The sequence below is a fragment of the Armigeres subalbatus genome, chromosome 1 (genome assembly GCF_024139115.2).
Source record: "Armigeres subalbatus isolate Guangzhou_Male chromosome 1, GZ_Asu_2, whole genome shotgun sequence".
NCBI classification, from domain to species: Eukaryota; Metazoa; Arthropoda; class Insecta; order Diptera; family Culicidae; genus Armigeres; species Armigeres subalbatus.
The window spans coordinates 123,887,424-123,905,603 of NC_085139.1; positions in this window are offsets into that span (position 1 = coordinate 123,887,424).

Sequence of the window (18,180 nt, forward strand, 5' to 3'; positions counted from 1 at the left end):
ATTGATGCATTTATTGTGTATTCTGATTGATGTATTATTTGTATATTTTTATCCATGTTTGTATAATAATTAGGTTTTTGGAACATTTTTACCCTTATAGTCATTGAGACATTAGATGTCAGATGACGATTATCATAAATAAATAAATAAATAAATAAATAAATAAATAAATAAATATTCGTTTGTCGATCCTAAACGACAATGATTTTGCGATAGTTTCCGCCAATCGAGAACCAATCACCGCGGCTTGCAATTCCAGACGAGGAATGGAGACAAACCGAAGTGGTGCCACCCTTGCCTTAGCTGATACAATCGAGCACTCCACCTTTCCCTTATGCTCGAAGCGTAAGTAGACTACAGCTGCATACCCGAACTCACTAGCGTCCACGAAAGTGTGGAGTTGCACGTTGGTATCTTCTCCTAAATCGATGGATACTCGATAGCAGCGTGGTATTCTCACAGATTGCACTGCTGGTATGTATCGCAGCCACATCTCCCATTTGTTGTTGAGTATGTCCGAAATTTCGTCGTCCCAACCTATAGCAGATCGCCAGACCTCCTGCAGAAGAATTTTCAAGGAGATCAATAGATTGGAAATGAGGCCCAATGGATCAAATATCGCCATTAGAGTTCTAAGCATCTCTCGTTTTGTTGGCTTTCGTTTCCCTTCAAGAAGTTCTTTATCGTGTTTTGTTGACATACCCAGGATTTTTTCTGTGGCCAACTCTGATGAGAGATTCAGACTTTTCTCGCACTCTGTTCCAGCAGTTACTACGTCGAGAACAGCTTGCGAGTTAGAAAGCCAATTCCGCATTTCATAGCCCGCTTGAGCGTGAACGTGTCGCACATCCAGTGCTAGTTGTATCGCCTCGGATTCTGTTTCTACGCTAGCCAACATGTCGTCCACGTAGTTCTTTTTGATAATGACGTCGGCGGCCTCAGGAAACTTTTCTGCATGTGCTATTGCGTTCCGGTTCTTTACATACTGCGCACAGCTTGGTGAGTAGGATGCTCCAAAGATCATAACTTGTATGACGTATGTAGTTGGCTCTGAATCGGTTGAATGTTCTCTCCATAAGAACCGTTGACAATCTTGATCGGCTTTGTTAACCAGTGTTTGGTAGAACATCTCCTTGATGTCTCCGCAGATGGAATTGGTGAAGAACGGAATTCAAGGAAGTCAACTGGTCTGGTCCTTTAAGAAGCATGTTGTTGAGTGATACACCTTGAGATTTCACCGCTGCATCCCATACAATCCGTAGTTTTCCCGGCTTGTTTGGGTTAAAAACCGGAAATATTGGAAGATACCACACACGTTTTCGTGGTTGCGCAAGTTCCGCTGGAGTAAACTTACATATGTAATCTTTTTTCAGATAATCGTCGATCTTCTGTTGCATTGCTTCAGCTAGCTTTGGTTCTTTTTTCAGCTTAGCTTCTAAGCACCGTAGACGTTGAGTGCAACTGGCTTACTGTTGGGAAGGCGAAAGTTATCAAACTTCCACAACAGACGAGTGACGAAGCGGCCGCCATCTGTCCGGGACATTGTTTCCATGATTGCCTGTGCACGCTGATCCTCTGTTGACATCATAAGATGATCTGGCTTCCTTACTCCTATGCTATCGATTGAAAAGTACTCCTGCATTGCTCGATGTAGGTTCTCATTTGTTGTCTCACTGCAGCTACAGACTTCGCAGTTGTGATATCCAGTGAATTCTCCACCATTTGATCCACCATGTATGATCCAACCGAGCCGTGTCTTTGTAGCAAGCGGTTCGAACATCCCTCCTTCTCGACCATTCTGTGGATGCCCAAGGTTGGCGTTTTTTATTCCAATGAGAAGGCGTGGCTGAACATCTTCGTATGATTCGACCGGAATTCCTTCAAGATGACGATACTGACGAATTAAATCATCCATGCAGAGTGACTGATGGAAAAGGCCAAGATTAGCTACCGTTTTACGGGCAGCAGGGACTATGTCCAAGGGCTTGACGACCCCTCCCCAGGCCATCTGCGAGTTGTGGGGCTTGCCTAGGATGTGGTGGGGTTTGACAGTGGGCCCTGTTAAACCTCTATAAAAAGCTGCATGTATCCGCAAGTAGGCCCCACCAAAGCGACCGTGTGCCGCTCAAAGCGCACAAGCCCAAGTCCTGGTGTTAGGTGGGACGCTAAACAGCCCTGACACGACGGCCCTCCGACGAGACAGGAGGTTTGCGCTGGCCCAATAAGCCGCCTAGAAAACCAATCATTACGAACAATATAAGAGATAATGCGACTCGATATAATCGGCAAAGACCTAGGCGACGAATACAGGATCACGATTGGAAGCTTGGAACATGGAATTGCAAGTCGCTAGGTTTCGCAGGTTGCGACAGGATGATCTACGATGAATTACATCCCCGCAACTTCGACGTCGTGGCGCTGCAGGAGATTTGCTGGACACCCAAGCAGCACAACTTGTTCCACTACTGAACATTTCACTGTGTTGCAACTATTCGGAAAGAAACAGTCTTTACGTATGTGCCATCAAATATAACTCTCTTGCAATCTAAAAAGCGCAAGAGGTGGAGCCTACGGAAACATCCTTCGATTGCAGTAAAATTGCAATAATGTTGCAAAATACTACAGCGGAAAAAAATAAAATAAAAATATAAAACTGGATTCGATTTATGGATCTTGTGATTGATAGTCCTTCACTCTACCACAGCACCATTCAACCCTTCGAATGGACTGCATGTTGACTCACCATAAAAACCATACGATTATAAATTTTTGTACTCGGGTTTTCTGTTACTTTATTGCACCATCACCGGAAAAAATGTGAGTTGTCAAAACGTTGAACGATGCTAAATTAAACATGAGGACACACTCAACTTATCTGCAACTTAATTTAAACAAACAAATAAATTTTGAAAGACACATTGAAGTTACATAGTATCAAATATGCAACTTGATGATTTTGTTTCGTGTTTGCAACATAAAGTGCAGTATTCCTTGGTTGTTTGTTTCCAAATGTCAAACACGTACTACATTGCAATGTTAATGCAACATTGATCACAACTCGAACGTTTTTGACATCTTGATGCAACTTTTTTGTGCTTTGATGTTTTTCCAATGCCTTTAATGAAACTGAATAGAAACAAGGTACTTTTTGGAAGATGTTGCGTGTGCTACTTGGGCAGGACAGAAAGTGTGGAAAAGCGGGCATCGAGCGGCTACCTTTTACCAAAGCTGTGGCACCACCAACGAGCTGGGAACCGGCTTCATAGTGCTGGGTAAGATGCGCCAACGCGTGATTGGGTGGCAGCCAATCAACGCAAGGATATGCAAGCTGAGGATTAAAGGCCGTTTCTTCAACTATAGCATCATCAACGTGCACTGCCCACACGAAGGGAGACCCGACGACGAGAAAGAAGCGTTCTACGCACAGCTGGAGCAGACATACGATGGATGCCCACTGCGGGACGTCAAAATCGTCATCGGTGACATGAACGCACAGGTAGGAAGGGAGGAAATGTTTAGATCGGTCATCGGACCGGATAGTCTGCACACCGTATCGAATGACAACGGCCAACGATGCATAAACTTCGCAGCCTCCCGCGGAATGGTAGTCCGAAGCACGTTCTTTTCCCGCAAAAATATCCACAAGGCCACATGGAGATCACCTAACCAAGAAACGGAAAACCAAATCGACCACGTTCTAATCGACGGTAAATTCTTCTCCGACATCACGAACGTCCGCACTTACCGCAGTGCGAATATTGAATCCGACCACTACCTCGTTGCAGTATGCCTGCGCTCAAAACTCTCGACGGTGTACAACACGCGTCGAAGTCGGACGCCGCGGCTTAACATTGGGCGGCTACAAGATGGTAGACTAGCCCAAGAATATGCGCAGCAGCTGGAAGTGGCACTTCCAACGGAAGAGCAGCTAGGCGCAGCGTCTCTTGAAGATGGCTGGAGAGATATTCGATCCGCCATTGGTAGCACCGCAACCGCTGCACTTGGCACGGTGCCCCCGGATCAGAGAAACGACTGGTATGACGGCGAATGTGAGCAGTTAGTGGAAGAGAAGAATGCAGCATGGGCGAGATTGCTGCAACACCGCACGAGGGCGAACGAGGCACGATATGAACAGGCGCGGAACAGACAAAACTCGATTTTCCGGAGGAATAAGCGCCAGCAGGAAGATCGAGACCGTGAAGAAACGGAGCAACTGTACCGCGCTAATAACACACGAAAGCTCTATGAGAAGTTAAACCGTTCACGTAAGGGCCACGTGCCACAGCCTGATATGTGTAAGGACATAAACGGGAACCTTCTTACGAACGAGCGTGAGGTGATCCAAAGGTGGCGGCAGCACTACGAAGAACACCTGAATGGCGATGTGGCAGACGAAGATGGCGGTATGGTGATGGACCTGGGAGAACGCGCGCAGGACATAATTCTACCGGCTCCGGATCTCCAGGAAATCCAGGAGGAGATTGGCCGGCTGAAGAACAACAAAGCCCCTGGGGTTGACCAACTACCAGGAGAGCTATTTAAACACGGTGGTGAGGCACTGGCTAGAGCGCTGCACTGGGTCATTACCAAGATTTGGGAGGAGGAAGTTTTGCCGCAGGAGTGGATGGAAGGTGTCGTGTGTCCCATCTACAAAAGGGCGATAAGCTGGATTGTAGCAACTACCGCGCAATCACATTGCTGAACGCCGCCTACAAGGTACTCTCCCAAATTTTATGCCGTCGACTAGCACCAACTGCAAGGGAGTTCGTGGGGCAGTACCAGGCGGGTTTTATGGGCGAACGCTCCACCACGGACCAGGTGTTCGCCATTCGCCAAGTACTGCAGAAATGCCGCGAATTCAACGTGCCCACACATCATCTATTCATCGACTTCAAAGCAGCATATGATACAATCGATCGGGACCAGCTATGGCAGCTAATGCACGAACACGGTTTTCCGGATAAACTGACACGGTTGATCAAAGCGACGATGGATCGGGCGATGTGCGTAGTTCGAGTTTCAGGGCATTCTCGAGTCCCTTCGAAACCCGCAGAGGTTACGGCAAGGTGATGGTCTTTCGTGTTTGCTATTCAACATCGCTTTGGTAATACGAAGAGCAGGGATTAACACGAGTGGTACAATTTTCAATAAGTCCGTCCAGCTATTTGGTTTCGCCGACGACATAGACATTATGGCACGTAACTTTGAGAAGATGGAGGAAGCCTACATCAGACTGAAGAGGGAAGCTAAGCGGATCGGACTAGTCATCAACACGTCGAAGACGAAGTACATGATAGGAAGAGGTTCAAGAGAAGACAATGTGAGCCACCCACCGCGAGTTTGCATCGGTGGTGACGAAATCGAGGTGGTAGAAGAATTTGTGTACTTGGGCTCACTGGTGACTGCCGAAAATGACACCAGCAGAAAAATTCGGAGACGCATAGTGGCTGGAAATCGTACGTACTTTGGACTCCGCAAGACGCTCCGATCGAATAGAGTTCGCCGCCGTACCAAACTGACAATCTACAAAACGCTAATTAGACCGGTAGTCCTCTACGGACACGAGACCTGGACGATGCTCGTGGAGGACCAACGCGCACTTGGAGTTTTCGAAAGGAAAGTGCTGCGTACCATCTATGGTGGAGTGCAGATGGCGGACGGTACGTGGAGGAGGCGAATGAACCACGAATTGCATCAGCTGTTGGGAGAACCATCCATCTTTCACACCGCGAAAATCGGACGACTGCGATGGGCCGGGCACGTAGCCAGAATGTCGGACAGTAACCCGGTGAAAATGGTTCTCGACAACGATCCGACGGGCACAAGAAGGCGAGGTGCGCAGCGGGCAAGGTGGATCGATCAGGTGGAAGATGACTTGCGGACCCTCCGTAGACTGCGTGGTTGGCGACGTGTAGCCATGGACCGAGCCGAATGGAGAAGACTCTTATATACCGCACAGGCCACTTCGGCCTTAGTCTGATTAAATAATAATAAATAGCTACCGTTTGTACTTCTCGCAAAGGATACTTCTTAGAGTTTTCTCCGGTCCCTGAGATGTCTACTTCAACTCTTTGCGAATTATTTTCGTATCGGTGTTTATTACCCGTCCATCGCAAACAGATTGGTGCTAGTTTACCGTCTAAGTTTAGTTCGGCTGCAAGTCCTGCGTCCATCAGAGTCCACGATGATCCGTCGTCCAGAAAGGCGTAAGTGTTAAGTTTCTTCTCCCGACCATACAGTACAACCGGAACTACGCGAAACAGTGTTTTTGAAGCGGTGCTATGATGGGCATGGCAGTCTCGTTCATCTGGAATTTGATTAGAAATATCCGGCTTACGGTCTTGAACTTGCGGCGCTGCAGTTTCATCTCGCTGACTATTATGAAGTAGTGGGTGATGCTTATAGGTGCAACCGTTTTTCCCGCACGATTGTTGCAACTTGCAAATTCCTTTGTGTTTTCTCAAACATTTTCTACAAATTCCTGCTTTTTTGATCATTGTCCATCTTGAATTGTACCCGTAGTTCAGAAAGTGCTGGCACTTTTCGAGACCAGAGCAGTCACCTCTACACGCTGGACACAACTTAGTCGATGATGTGAGAACTGAAGAATTGTTGGCTAATGTAGGCCTGTTTCCATTTTCCTCACAATGCGTATTAAGAAACGCAGGCCCATTCTTCGCGGGGCGAGAGATACTCAACGGCGCTATCGGGCATACGGTTTCGGCAAGATCGTAAAGCCAATCTGCAAACGTTGACAGGTTAACTGATGGTAGAGTACGTCGGTGCTTTGCCCAATCTAATTTGAGGCTCGACGGAAATTTGCTTACGAGTTCTCTTAATAGTTCAACATTATATGAGTACTGAAATGCCTCTATAGTTGCACATAAGTTTTGCACCGTTAATGAAAATCTATTATGCTATCGAGTTTATCAGATTTAGAAGCAGGAGTGGCATTGATCTTTGCAATAAGGTTATGGATAATTACCTCTGGGTTTAAGTGCCGTGATGATTCCAGGAACGTTAGTAGGATGCATTAACCTGCACTTCACTGCTTCATGAGCTTTTCCTTTAAGGCATTTGTGGAGACGGATGATATTTTCTTCCTGTGTATACCCACACATCTCCGTTTTTTTTTTGGATGAACGTAGAGTAGAAAAGAGGCCACTCCTCCGGCGCGCCTCCGAAGATAGGTAATTCTCGCGATACAGCCTGTCTAGCTGCGACTTGATTCTGTGTTAGATTGTGGCCATACTCAATCCGAGTTGTTGGGTGCCTCGGAGTTGATCGCTGCATTGGTATAAAATTGGGTTCACTGATATTTGCAAATCGTATGCTTCTGGGAGCAGCTGATATCTCGTCACGTATGTGCTGTTGTCCACACTCTAACGGTCTGATACGACTTGAGTTCGGTATAGGTATGTCCCCGGTTTGGGGTACAACTGCGGGCGCTGATCTTACAGGATTGAAGTGTTGTAATTGGGAAGCAGGAGCCAAATTCCGAGTAATATTGAGGTTTGGCATGTCACACTGCAACCATGAATTAACCTTCTCGTTACACATTTCCTCTTCATCCACAATATCGGACGTCGACGACGTTTCGCTAGCGATCTCCTGTAGCAGCTCGAACCGCCTCCGCGTGTAGGCCCTTTTACTCGCCTCTTCAATCTCCTGCAGCTACCTTTCCTCGTCTAACATTTCTAGCTCCAACTGCTTCTGCTTCTTCTTAGTGGATAACCTGGAACTTGTAGCCTTCGAGGCCAGACTTCTGGCATCTGGTTGAAATTGATACTCGTTGTTCCGTGGATTGCTAGGGGGCAGCGTTGGAGGAAAGTTGGTTTGTTTCTCGTTGGCGGTAGGTGGTTGAATTTCCGTTGGTGGTCCATGGAGCCTGCTCAAGGGCAGCGTGAGTGGGGCTGAGCTATAATTAATAGCCGAAAAGCCGGGAGCCTGTGCGGCACTCTGCGATTCAAGTGCAGGCTGAGTCACCGATGAAAGTAACAATGGAGTATTATAGGGTAAACCTGAAAAAGGTAATTGGGTCTGTTCCCTAGCAGAAGTTGGTGGTTGGATTTCCGTCGGTGGTCCATGAAGGCTGCTCAAAGGAAACGTGTGTGGAGCTGAGGTGTAATTGATAGCAGGCGCGGCATTCTGCGATGCAAGTGCTGGTTGATTTACCGACGAGAGTAACGATGAAGCGTGATAGGTAGGTAGCGCTTGAGCAAGATTTGCCATTGATGGGAATGCATTCTGAGACGCATGATTCGTTGTGACGCATGAAAATGATGGAACGATGGGAAGTCTAGGCATTATCCGGGGGTATCCTATTGTGTTGAGGGGCATGTACGAGGGTACTGACGATGCGGCAGTTATCGGGGATATTTGTGACCAAGACATGTTCACGTACTCGAGGGGAGCCATACTTACAGAGGCTGTGGAGGAAGCAATAGTATTGGTTTGCATGTGTCCGACTGCGGGTGGTTTGCATTGCAAGCAAACGAACGTAGGATTCTCTCGGTCAGATTCTATACCAATGCACACTGGGTGGTAGCAGTTATGACACGAAGTACACTGCCATAAGCGCGCTTGATCCAAGTGATTACAGACCTTACATTGCCCTGTTGGCGTGGAGCATGATATTCCCATGGCTTGTCCGGTGGGTCCGGTTTCGTGAGAGTGATTCGACATTTCTGCTGTAGTCCTTCGGTGAATTCGTGTGTAAACGAATTTTTTAATTTGTAGGTGACAGCCGTTCAGAAATGAAAATTTCAAGTTTTTAATCGAGGTGACAATGTATTAAAAAATTCCTGAAATATTGTGGTACAATTTTAGTATGTTATTTTTGTTTATGAATCTTTTAGCTTACGTTTAATATTCTATTTCTGTTTGAACTGCTGTTAATGTTCACCTTACTGGAGGTACAATTTAAGGTTCTGTAATTGAACACTGGTTATCATAAACTTTTCTCAGTTCCAAATGTTTGTTGAATTACCTTAGATTGAGTTTGTTTAGTTCTAAATAGATCTTATTGGTTGCGACTTAGGATTTGAGTGTGTGATCTGTTGAACTAAATCTTATTAGTTTGGCTTGTAACAATAGAATATATTCCCCCTTACCCAAACGAAATCTAGCTGCTATCAATTCTAGTACAGTGACTATTATGCATGAATGATAAATTCAGTTTAGCTATAGGAAATAGATTTAAGGTTATACACGATTAGCGAATTCATTATTTAATTTGGGATTACACAGCATACCCGATACTATAAGGCGAATTGAGCAAACTTCTCGCACTATAATTCTAATAGTTAACGCACTAAACTTCTAGTAGTTGTTCATAAATTGTAAATTAGTCGCATGAAGCCAAAACACATTCCATACAAATCTCCTCTTCTTGCTTTCAGCTTTTGTCCGAGATTGGCTTTTGTCCGTTGTGATGACGTTTGCCGTTACCACAGCTGACCACCACACATTTGTCCAGAGTAGTGAGATGCGCCGACCGAGGGGTCGTAACAGGGCGTTTGGTCTATTCGGGCGAATAGAATTCGGGCGTTTGTCATTTGGGCGAGTGTCATTCGGGCGTTTGTGATAGAACCGAGACATCTCACTTCTCACTTTCGACAATGACGAGTGAAAAGGAGTGAAAAGTGAGACCCTTCACTTCTCACACCTCATTTCTCATTTCTCACTGTGAAAAATAAGAAGTGAGTAGTGAGACATCTCATTCCTCACTTTTCACAGTGAGAAGTGAGAAATAAGGAGTGAGAAGGGAGACGTTTCACTTCTCACTTCCATTTCTCATTTCTTAGTGTAGAAAATGAAAAGCGCGAAGTAAGTAGTGAGACGTCTCACTACTCACTTCGCGCTTCTTTTTCTTGCAGTGAGAAGTGGGAAATAGGTAGTAAGAAGTGAGACGTTTCACTTTTCACACCTGACTTCTCACTTTTGTCCTATTTGGCCGAATGTCCTATTTGGTCGAATGTCCTATTCGGTCAAATGTCCAATTCGACCAAATGTCCTATTCGGCCAAATGTCCTATTGGGCCAATTAATCTATTCGTGGTGATTTGGTGAGGTTTTTTGACGTTGGCTTTCTCAGTATAATTTAATTAAGACGGCTAGTTTGGCATAGCTCGACGTTTCGGTCCCGTTTATTGGACCTTTTTCAAGGGATAACTAGAAACATTAAACATTTTATAACATGGAAACATTAGAAAACAATCCCGCCATACTATCACTGATACCATCGGCCAAACCCAACAATCGCCATGATGGATATAACTCCATATGTCTTCAATTTTTAAACCCACCGTTTAGTACCGTCATGTTGTGTATGCGTTGTGTCTATGTGCAGTGAATATTGTCTTCTAATTAATTTTTCATGTCAAATGTGTAATGTAAGTTTCTTCACATGTTTGTTTAATGCTAAGTAATGTTCTGATGATCGTCAATTTTTAAAAATGTAATATTAGGCAACTACAAGAAGCTCCACTTACCCAGTTAAGACATTCATTCCGTATGTAACGAGAGTCGGCCTACAGCGTATATTTAAACAAATGTTCATGTTATTGTTTCCATGTTATAAAATGTTTAATGTGTCTAGTTATCCCTCGAAAAAGGTCCAATATACGGGACCGAAACGTCGGGATATGCCAAACTAGCCGTCTTAATTAAATTAGACTGAGAAAGCCAACGTAAAAATATTCATTCTACCAGTCGCAATCTCCTACACTTATTCCAGGTTTCACCTCGAATCCATGCCCTATCAGAGTGGGTACCCCGTTACCCATATGAGGGTTAACAGGTTTTCGGTATGATAATATGACATCGTCAAGGCGTATGTAATTGTCGTGGAGTCCAAGAAAGTGATCAAACAGCATAAGGGTTCAGTTTGCCGGGGCACCATTCAACCGGAAGCTATCTCTATATCTACTCTATCTTTGGATCGACTTCGGCACTCGTTCGGCACCCGTTGAGGCGTATCGTCAGTTCCGAAGGGAGGTTCTGATGTCGGGAAAACCACCGTCGGGGTAGGATTGATTTACCGCCGGGGACTATCCGAATAATCCGCAATCAAGGCAGGAGCTGAATGGCTCAACGTTTAAGCAGGGAGCTGAATGGCTCAAGGGCATGGTAATTGGATCATCGAAGTAGCACTTGTCCGTTCAACCGTCGAAGTGAGAAAGTGCTTATGACTTGAGCTGATCTATGAATATGCTGACCAGGCAAAAGAGTAGTGTTGCTAACATAATAGCCTCGTAGCCTGTCACGGATGTGGGTTGTCGGTATCCGAGATACTCGCTGTTGAAGTAGGATAGATCCACCGCCGCCGGAGACTATCTGAGTAGATTTCGAGCACGTTGAAAGCTAAATGACTAAAAAAAGATGAGGTGCTAATTGGCACAAGGAAAGATCTGAAGGGAGCTTCAAAGCTCAAACGTGAACGAACTATGGAGCCAACGGGCTCAGAAATCGAACAGAACATAGAAGAGAGGCACGTAATGTAAAAAGTGGGTATACCCCGTTAGGCATAAGTACGTTAGGCATAATGGACGTTAGGCATAACGGACGTTAGGCATAATGTACGTTAGGCATAATGGACGTTAGGCATAAAAAGACCCAAAGAACAGCCTATGACATAAAGAAGGCAGAATTATGCCAAACGTCCATTATGCCTAACGTACATTATGCCTAACGTCCGTTATGCCTAACGTCCATTATGTCTATCGTACTTATGTCTGACGTACTTATGCCTAACGTCGCGGACCCGTAAAAAGTGCCGTTTAGGGAGAAGTACGTTAAATACTTCCCATCCTGCAGAAGAAATATTGAAAGGCAGTCTCGGGGGAATTATGAGGTTTGAACCCAAGGATTTAGTGGGTAAGACCATTGACAGCTGGAGGATACCCACACTCTGGTACACTACGGCGTGCTGGTTTGCCAATTACTTAACACTTGTGCTGAGCTGGGTCAGTGCATAAAGCGTTACTGCCGTGAATCACATATTTGTCCCATATGAATAGGAAACTCAGCGAAGATGGGACAGATATTCGATTCATGACAGATTACTCCTTGTAAAAACTTGGGAAATCCGTATCACTTGATAGTTTGAAGTTGTATTCCCTTATTGTGATTTAATGAACAAGCTTCTTGAAACCCACTTCAAGTGCCTAGTCAGTTGTATCAATAACAAATCTTTGAAATGTACATAAAAATGATTTAGCCATTAATGATGTTGGCATTAATGTCTAAATCATTTTTGTGTTGATTTCAAAAATGTGTTTTTGATACGATGATAAATCAATCATGTCTCTCTTCAATAAAACTGAACAATTTAATTACAAGTGTACGACTACTGAAAATAATCAAAGTTTTGAAATTATTTGAACAGAAGTCACGCTGAAACACAGCAGCTTCTGTGAGGCAGTTCTTTATTCGAAAGTACATCTTGCTTCGCCTGCCATTAATTTTGCGATTATATAACACACATATATCCGCTCGCCCGGAGCCGGTTCCGCAATCATCAAAAACATCCCATAATAGGAACCACGGAGCAGGGAGCCCCCGCGGGAATGGTGCAGAACGACAGAACAACACAGACACCATTATGCCACAAAAGGGAACTAACTAACCATCCAACTCGATTTCATTCGGACCCTCGCCAGAACGATCTGATCTGCTGTTGCTGCTTCTGTTCTCGTCGTTCGCGTCTGCCAGTCCCAACTCGTCCCACCGCTCGCTTGCCCGGTGCCAGATATGGGATGGCATATTTTTAGCAAATGTGAGCGGCACCAGCAGTTGTCCGTTCCCTTAACCTACCGAGCCGATCCCGGGAACGGCTGGATCCATGCCACATCGTCGAACATCGTCGTTGTCGCGCTCAAGTTCAGTCGGCCAGTTTGCGAATTCCGCAATTGGCAACAGCGCTATGTACCATGTAGCAGATCGTCATCATCATCATCACCAACCTCGCCCGGCACTTCCCATCCCACTTCGCGAAATGAGGCGATGGTTGGTTAGATGGTTCTGCGTTCTGAGCTTTTTTTTACGCCAACTGCAAGAACCAGCTCACTATCTGATTTAGGCGGTGGAAGCACAGAAATCAACCGACAGGGGAGAAAGACCCAGACAATTGTAGCACGGGAGGCAGGCTCGGAAGCGCACCGGGAGTCGGAGGCCGGAGCGGCACTGTATGTTCGCATTTACACTTCATATCTTGGCCCTGGCACATATGGCTATACGTTCCGATGAGATTGCGCAGCGGCGGCGTTTTTGACTTCGTTACAGGGAGCGCAATTTCCTTGTTGAGGATTTCACAATTAGTAATGAGTTTTGTCTTTTTCAAATAACGTCGTATATTTAGTTCAACAAAAAAATATTACAGATCATGTTGTTTCTTTTACGTATTTTTTGCTTCTATTTGTTCTATGTATTATAAAAGCTCGTTTTCTCTTTTCCTTTTATATTTCCTGTGATATCTCTTTGCTCTGCATTTATGCTTTTGTACATTCTTCTTTTACTTTATTTCCTCTTTCCGTCATATGTTTCTTCATTTACTATGTTTTATTTTTTTTACATTTTTTGTATGTATTTCTATCGATATGAATCAAAAATAAAAACTAATTTTTGCAACTTTACCACAAACTTTTAGTTACCAACGGCGCCACTGTCGTTCGGAAAACCCACACTCTTGACGGTCGAATGGTCTGCCGGAGCTGGTCGGTTGTGTGTCTGTTTATTTATCCGATTATATTCCCTGGAGCGTGGCGGAGCAGAATGGACAGGGTTGATTCTTCACAGTGCGAAACCCCGAGAATGATGTGCCAAGGTCTTCAGTGAATCTGATGCTGGACAGTTCTAGATGATGTGTATTTGAATAACTCGATAGTGAGATTCAAGATTTCTATAACTCATTCGCAATGATTATTTGATAAAATTGAATGGTTTGAAATTTGTTGACTTATTAATTCTTCATCAAATCAATTAAAATATGTGGCATTCTTCACTTGTAGATCTCGGTGGATAACTTTCAATCGATTTTCAACCGACTGTCTAGTGTGAAATGTAGACATTTGAATGTGATTACAAATTTTTATTCTGCCATGAATGCCTCGCATTCATGTGCTAAAACTCACATTCAAAATTCCGGATCATTCTACGCAATTCCTTTCTTCATGTCGCTCGTGAATGGAATAAACCGCATCGACATGGGAGAGGAAGAGCTGAATTGCGGCAAAGTGAGGAACCTCCTCCTCCGCTTCTCTGCCACCTCCAACCAACTGCAGTTCTCTACCAACAGAATTCAACTCTTACCTAACACCAGCCCACGTGTGTTCTTCGTGTCCATTTTGCATTCTAACCATTTCTCTTTCACTTTACCTCGACTCATCAACTTTTTTTTTATTGCTTTGCATTCAGCTACCTCTTCTACTTCCCGACAAATCGCAAACCAGCATCAAAGCCGGCTTTTGGAAATAGCAGGAGCAGGTTTGACCTACAAAGAACCTTTGAAAAGCACCTCCCTTCGTCCTCGTTTCACCCTTTCCAATCCGTTCCTTTTTTGCTTCGAAGTTCGTTCTTCCATCACTTTTTCACTCTTGATTTCACAGCTCGTCGCCAGAGTTACCGTCGTCATGATGGCAATGTGACTGCCTCAAAATGTTTATAATTTACTTTGTCCATTTAACCTGTCCAGATGGAGACTTCTTGATTTGCATTCGAAAGATAGAATTAAATTTATTTTTTATATATTGAATTTGAATAAAATAGGGCTTGAAGTGCGATTGAAATTGTAATTTGGTTGTAAGTTCATATTTTTTTAACAAATGACAATATTGGGATCGGATTTAGATTTGGATTGGATTTGGATTGGATTTGGATTGGATTTGGATTGGATTTGGATTGGATTTGGATTGGATTTGGATTGGATTTGGATTGGATTTGGATTGGATTTGGATTGGATTTGGATTGGATTTGGATTGGATTTGGATTTGATTGGATTGGTTTGGATTGGATTTGGTTGGTTTGGATTGGTTTGGATTGGTTTGGATTGGTTTGGATTGGTTTGGTTGGTTGGTTTGGATTGGTTTGGTTTGGTTTGGTTTGGTTGGTTTGGATTGGTTTGGATTGGTTTGGTTGGTTTGGATTGGTTTGGTTGGTTTGGTTGGTTTGGATTGGTTTGGATTGGTTTGGTTGGTTTGGATTGGTTTGGATTGGTTTGGTTGGTTTGGATTGGTTTGGTTTGGTTTGGATTGGTTTGGATTGGTTTGGTTGGTTTGGATTGGTTTGGTTGGTTTGGATTGGTTTGGATTGGTTTGGATTGGTTTGGATTGGTTTGGATTGGTTTGGATTGGTTTGGTTGGTTTGGATTGGTTTGGATTGGTTTGGTTGGTTTGGATTGGTTTGGTTGGTTTGGATTGGTTTGGATTGGTTTGGTTGGTTTGGATTGGTTTGGATTGGTTTGGATTGGTTTGGATTGGTTTGGATTGGTTTGGATTGGTTTGGATTGGTTTGGATTGGTTTGGATTGGTTTGGATTGGTTTGGATTGGTTTGGTTGGTTTGGATTGGTTTGGATTGGTTTGGTTGGTTTGGATTGGTTTGGATTGGTTTGGTTGGTTTGGTTGGTTTGGATTGGTTTGGATTGGTTTGGATTGGTTTGGTTGGTTTGGATTGGTTTGGATTGGTTTGGTTGGTTTGGATTGGTTTGGATTGGTTTGGATTGGTTTGGTTGGTTTGGATTGGTTTGGTTGGTTTGGATTGGTTTGGATTGGTTTGGTTGGTTTGGATTGGTTTGGATTGGTTTGGATTGGTTTGGATTGGTTTGGTTGGTTTGGATTGGTTTGGATTGGTTTGGATTGGTTTGGATTGGTTTGGATTGGTTTGGTTGGTTTGGATTGGTTTGGATTGGTTTGGATTGGTTTGGATTGGTTTGGATTGGTTTGGTTGGTTTGGATTGGTTTGGTTGGTTTGGATTGGTTTGGATTGGTTTGGTTGGTTTGGATTGGTTTGGATTGGTTTGGTTGGTTTGGATTGGTTTGGTTGGTTTGGATTGGTTTGGTTGGTTTGGATTGGTTTGGATTGGTTTGGTTGGTTTGGTTGGTTTGGATTGGTTTGGTTGGTTTGGATTGGTTTGGATTGGTTTGGATTGGTTTGGTTGGTTTGGATTGGTTTGGTTGGTTTGGATTGGTTTGGTTGGTTTGGATTGGTTTGGTTGGTTTGGATTGGTTTGGATTGGTTTGGATTGGTTTGGATTGGTTTGGATTGGTTTGGATTGGTTTGGTTGGTTTGGATTGGTTTGGATTGGTTTGGATTGGTTTGGTTGGTTTGGATTGGTTTGGATTGGTTTGGTTGGTTTGGATTGGTTTGGATTGGTTTGGTTGGTTTGGATTGGTTTGGATTGGTTTGGATTGGTTTGGATTGGTTTGGATTGGTTTGGATTGGTTTGGTTGGTTTGGATTGGTTTGGATTGGTTTGGATTGGTTTGGATTGGTTTGGATTGGTTTGGATTGGTTTGGTTGGTTTGGGTTGGTTTGGATTGGTTTGGTTGGTTTGGTTTGGTTGGTTTGGATTGGTTTGGATTGGTTTGGATTGGTTTGGATTGGTTGGGTTGGTTTGGATTGGTTTGGATTGGTTTGGTTGGTTTGGATTGGTTTGGATTGGTTTGGATTGGTTTGGATTGGTTTGGATTGGTTTGGATTGGTTTGGTTGGTTTGGATTGGTTTGGTTGGTTTGGATTGGTTTGGTTGGTTTGGATTGGTTTGGATTGGTTTGGTTGGTTTGGATTGGTTTGGATTGGTTTGGTTGGTTTGGATTGGTTTGGATTGGTTTGGATTGGTTTGGATTGGATTGGTTTGGATTGGTTTGGATTGGTTTGGATTGGTTTGGATTGGTTTGGATTGGTTTGGATTGGTTTGGATTGGTTTGGATTGGTTTGGATTGGTTTGGATTGGTTTGGATTGGTTTGGATTGGTTTGGATTGGTTTGGATTGGTTTGGTTGGTTTGGATTGGTTTGGATTGGTTTGGATTGGTTTGGTTGGTTTGGTTGGTTTGGATTGGTTTGGTTGGTTTGGTTGGTTTGGATTGGTTTGGATTGGTTTGGATTGGTTTGGATTGGTTTGGATTGGTTTGGTTGGTTTGGTTGGTTTGGATTGGTTTGGTTGGTTTGGATTGGTTTGGTTGGTTTGGATTGGTTTGGATTGGTTTGGATTGGTTTGGATTGGTTTGGATTGGTTTGGATTGGTTTGGTTGGTTTGGATTGGTTTGGATTGGTTTGGATTGGTTTGGATTGGTTTGGATTGGTTTGGTTGGTTTGGATTGGTTTGGATTGGTTTGGATTGGTTTGGTTGGTTTGGATTGGTTTGGTTGGTTTGGATTGGTTTGGGTTGGTTTGGATTGGTTTGGATTGGTTTGGTTGGTTTGGATTGGTTTGGATTGGTTTGGATTGGTTTGGTTGGTTTGGTTGGTTTGGATTGGTTTGGATTGGTTTGGTTGGTTTGGATTGGTTTGGTTGGTTTGGATTGGTTTGGATTGGTTTGGATTGGTTTGGATTGGTTTGGATTGGTTTGGATTGGTTTGGTTGGTTTGGATTGGTTTGGATTGGTTTGGATTGGTTTGGTTGGATTTGGATTGGTTTGGATTGGTTTGGATTGGTTTGGATTGGTTTGGATTGGTTTGGATTGGTTTGGATTGGTTTGGATTGGTTTGGATTGGTTTGGATTGGTTTGGATTGGTTTGGATTGGTTTGGTTGGTTTGGATTGGTTTGGATTGGTTTGGATTGGTTTGGTTGGTTTGGATTGGTTTGGATTGGTTTGGATTGGTTTGGATTGGTTTGGATTGGTTTGGTTGGTTTGGATTGGTTTGGTTGGTTTGGATTGGTTTGGTTGGTTTGGATTGGTTTGGATTGGTTTGGTTTGGTTTGGTTTGGTTGGTTTGGATTGGTTTGGATTGGTTTGGTTGGTTTGGATTGGTTTGGATTGGTTTGGTTGGTTTGGATTGGTTTGGATTGGTTTGGATTGGTTTGGATTGGTTTGGATTGGTTTGGATTGGTTTGGATTGGTTTGGATTGGTTTGGTTGGTTTGGTTGGTTTGGATTGGTTTGGATTGGTTTGGATTGGTTTGGTTGGTTTGGATTGGTTTGGATTGGTTTGGATTGGTTTGGATTGGTTTGGATTGGTTTGGGTTG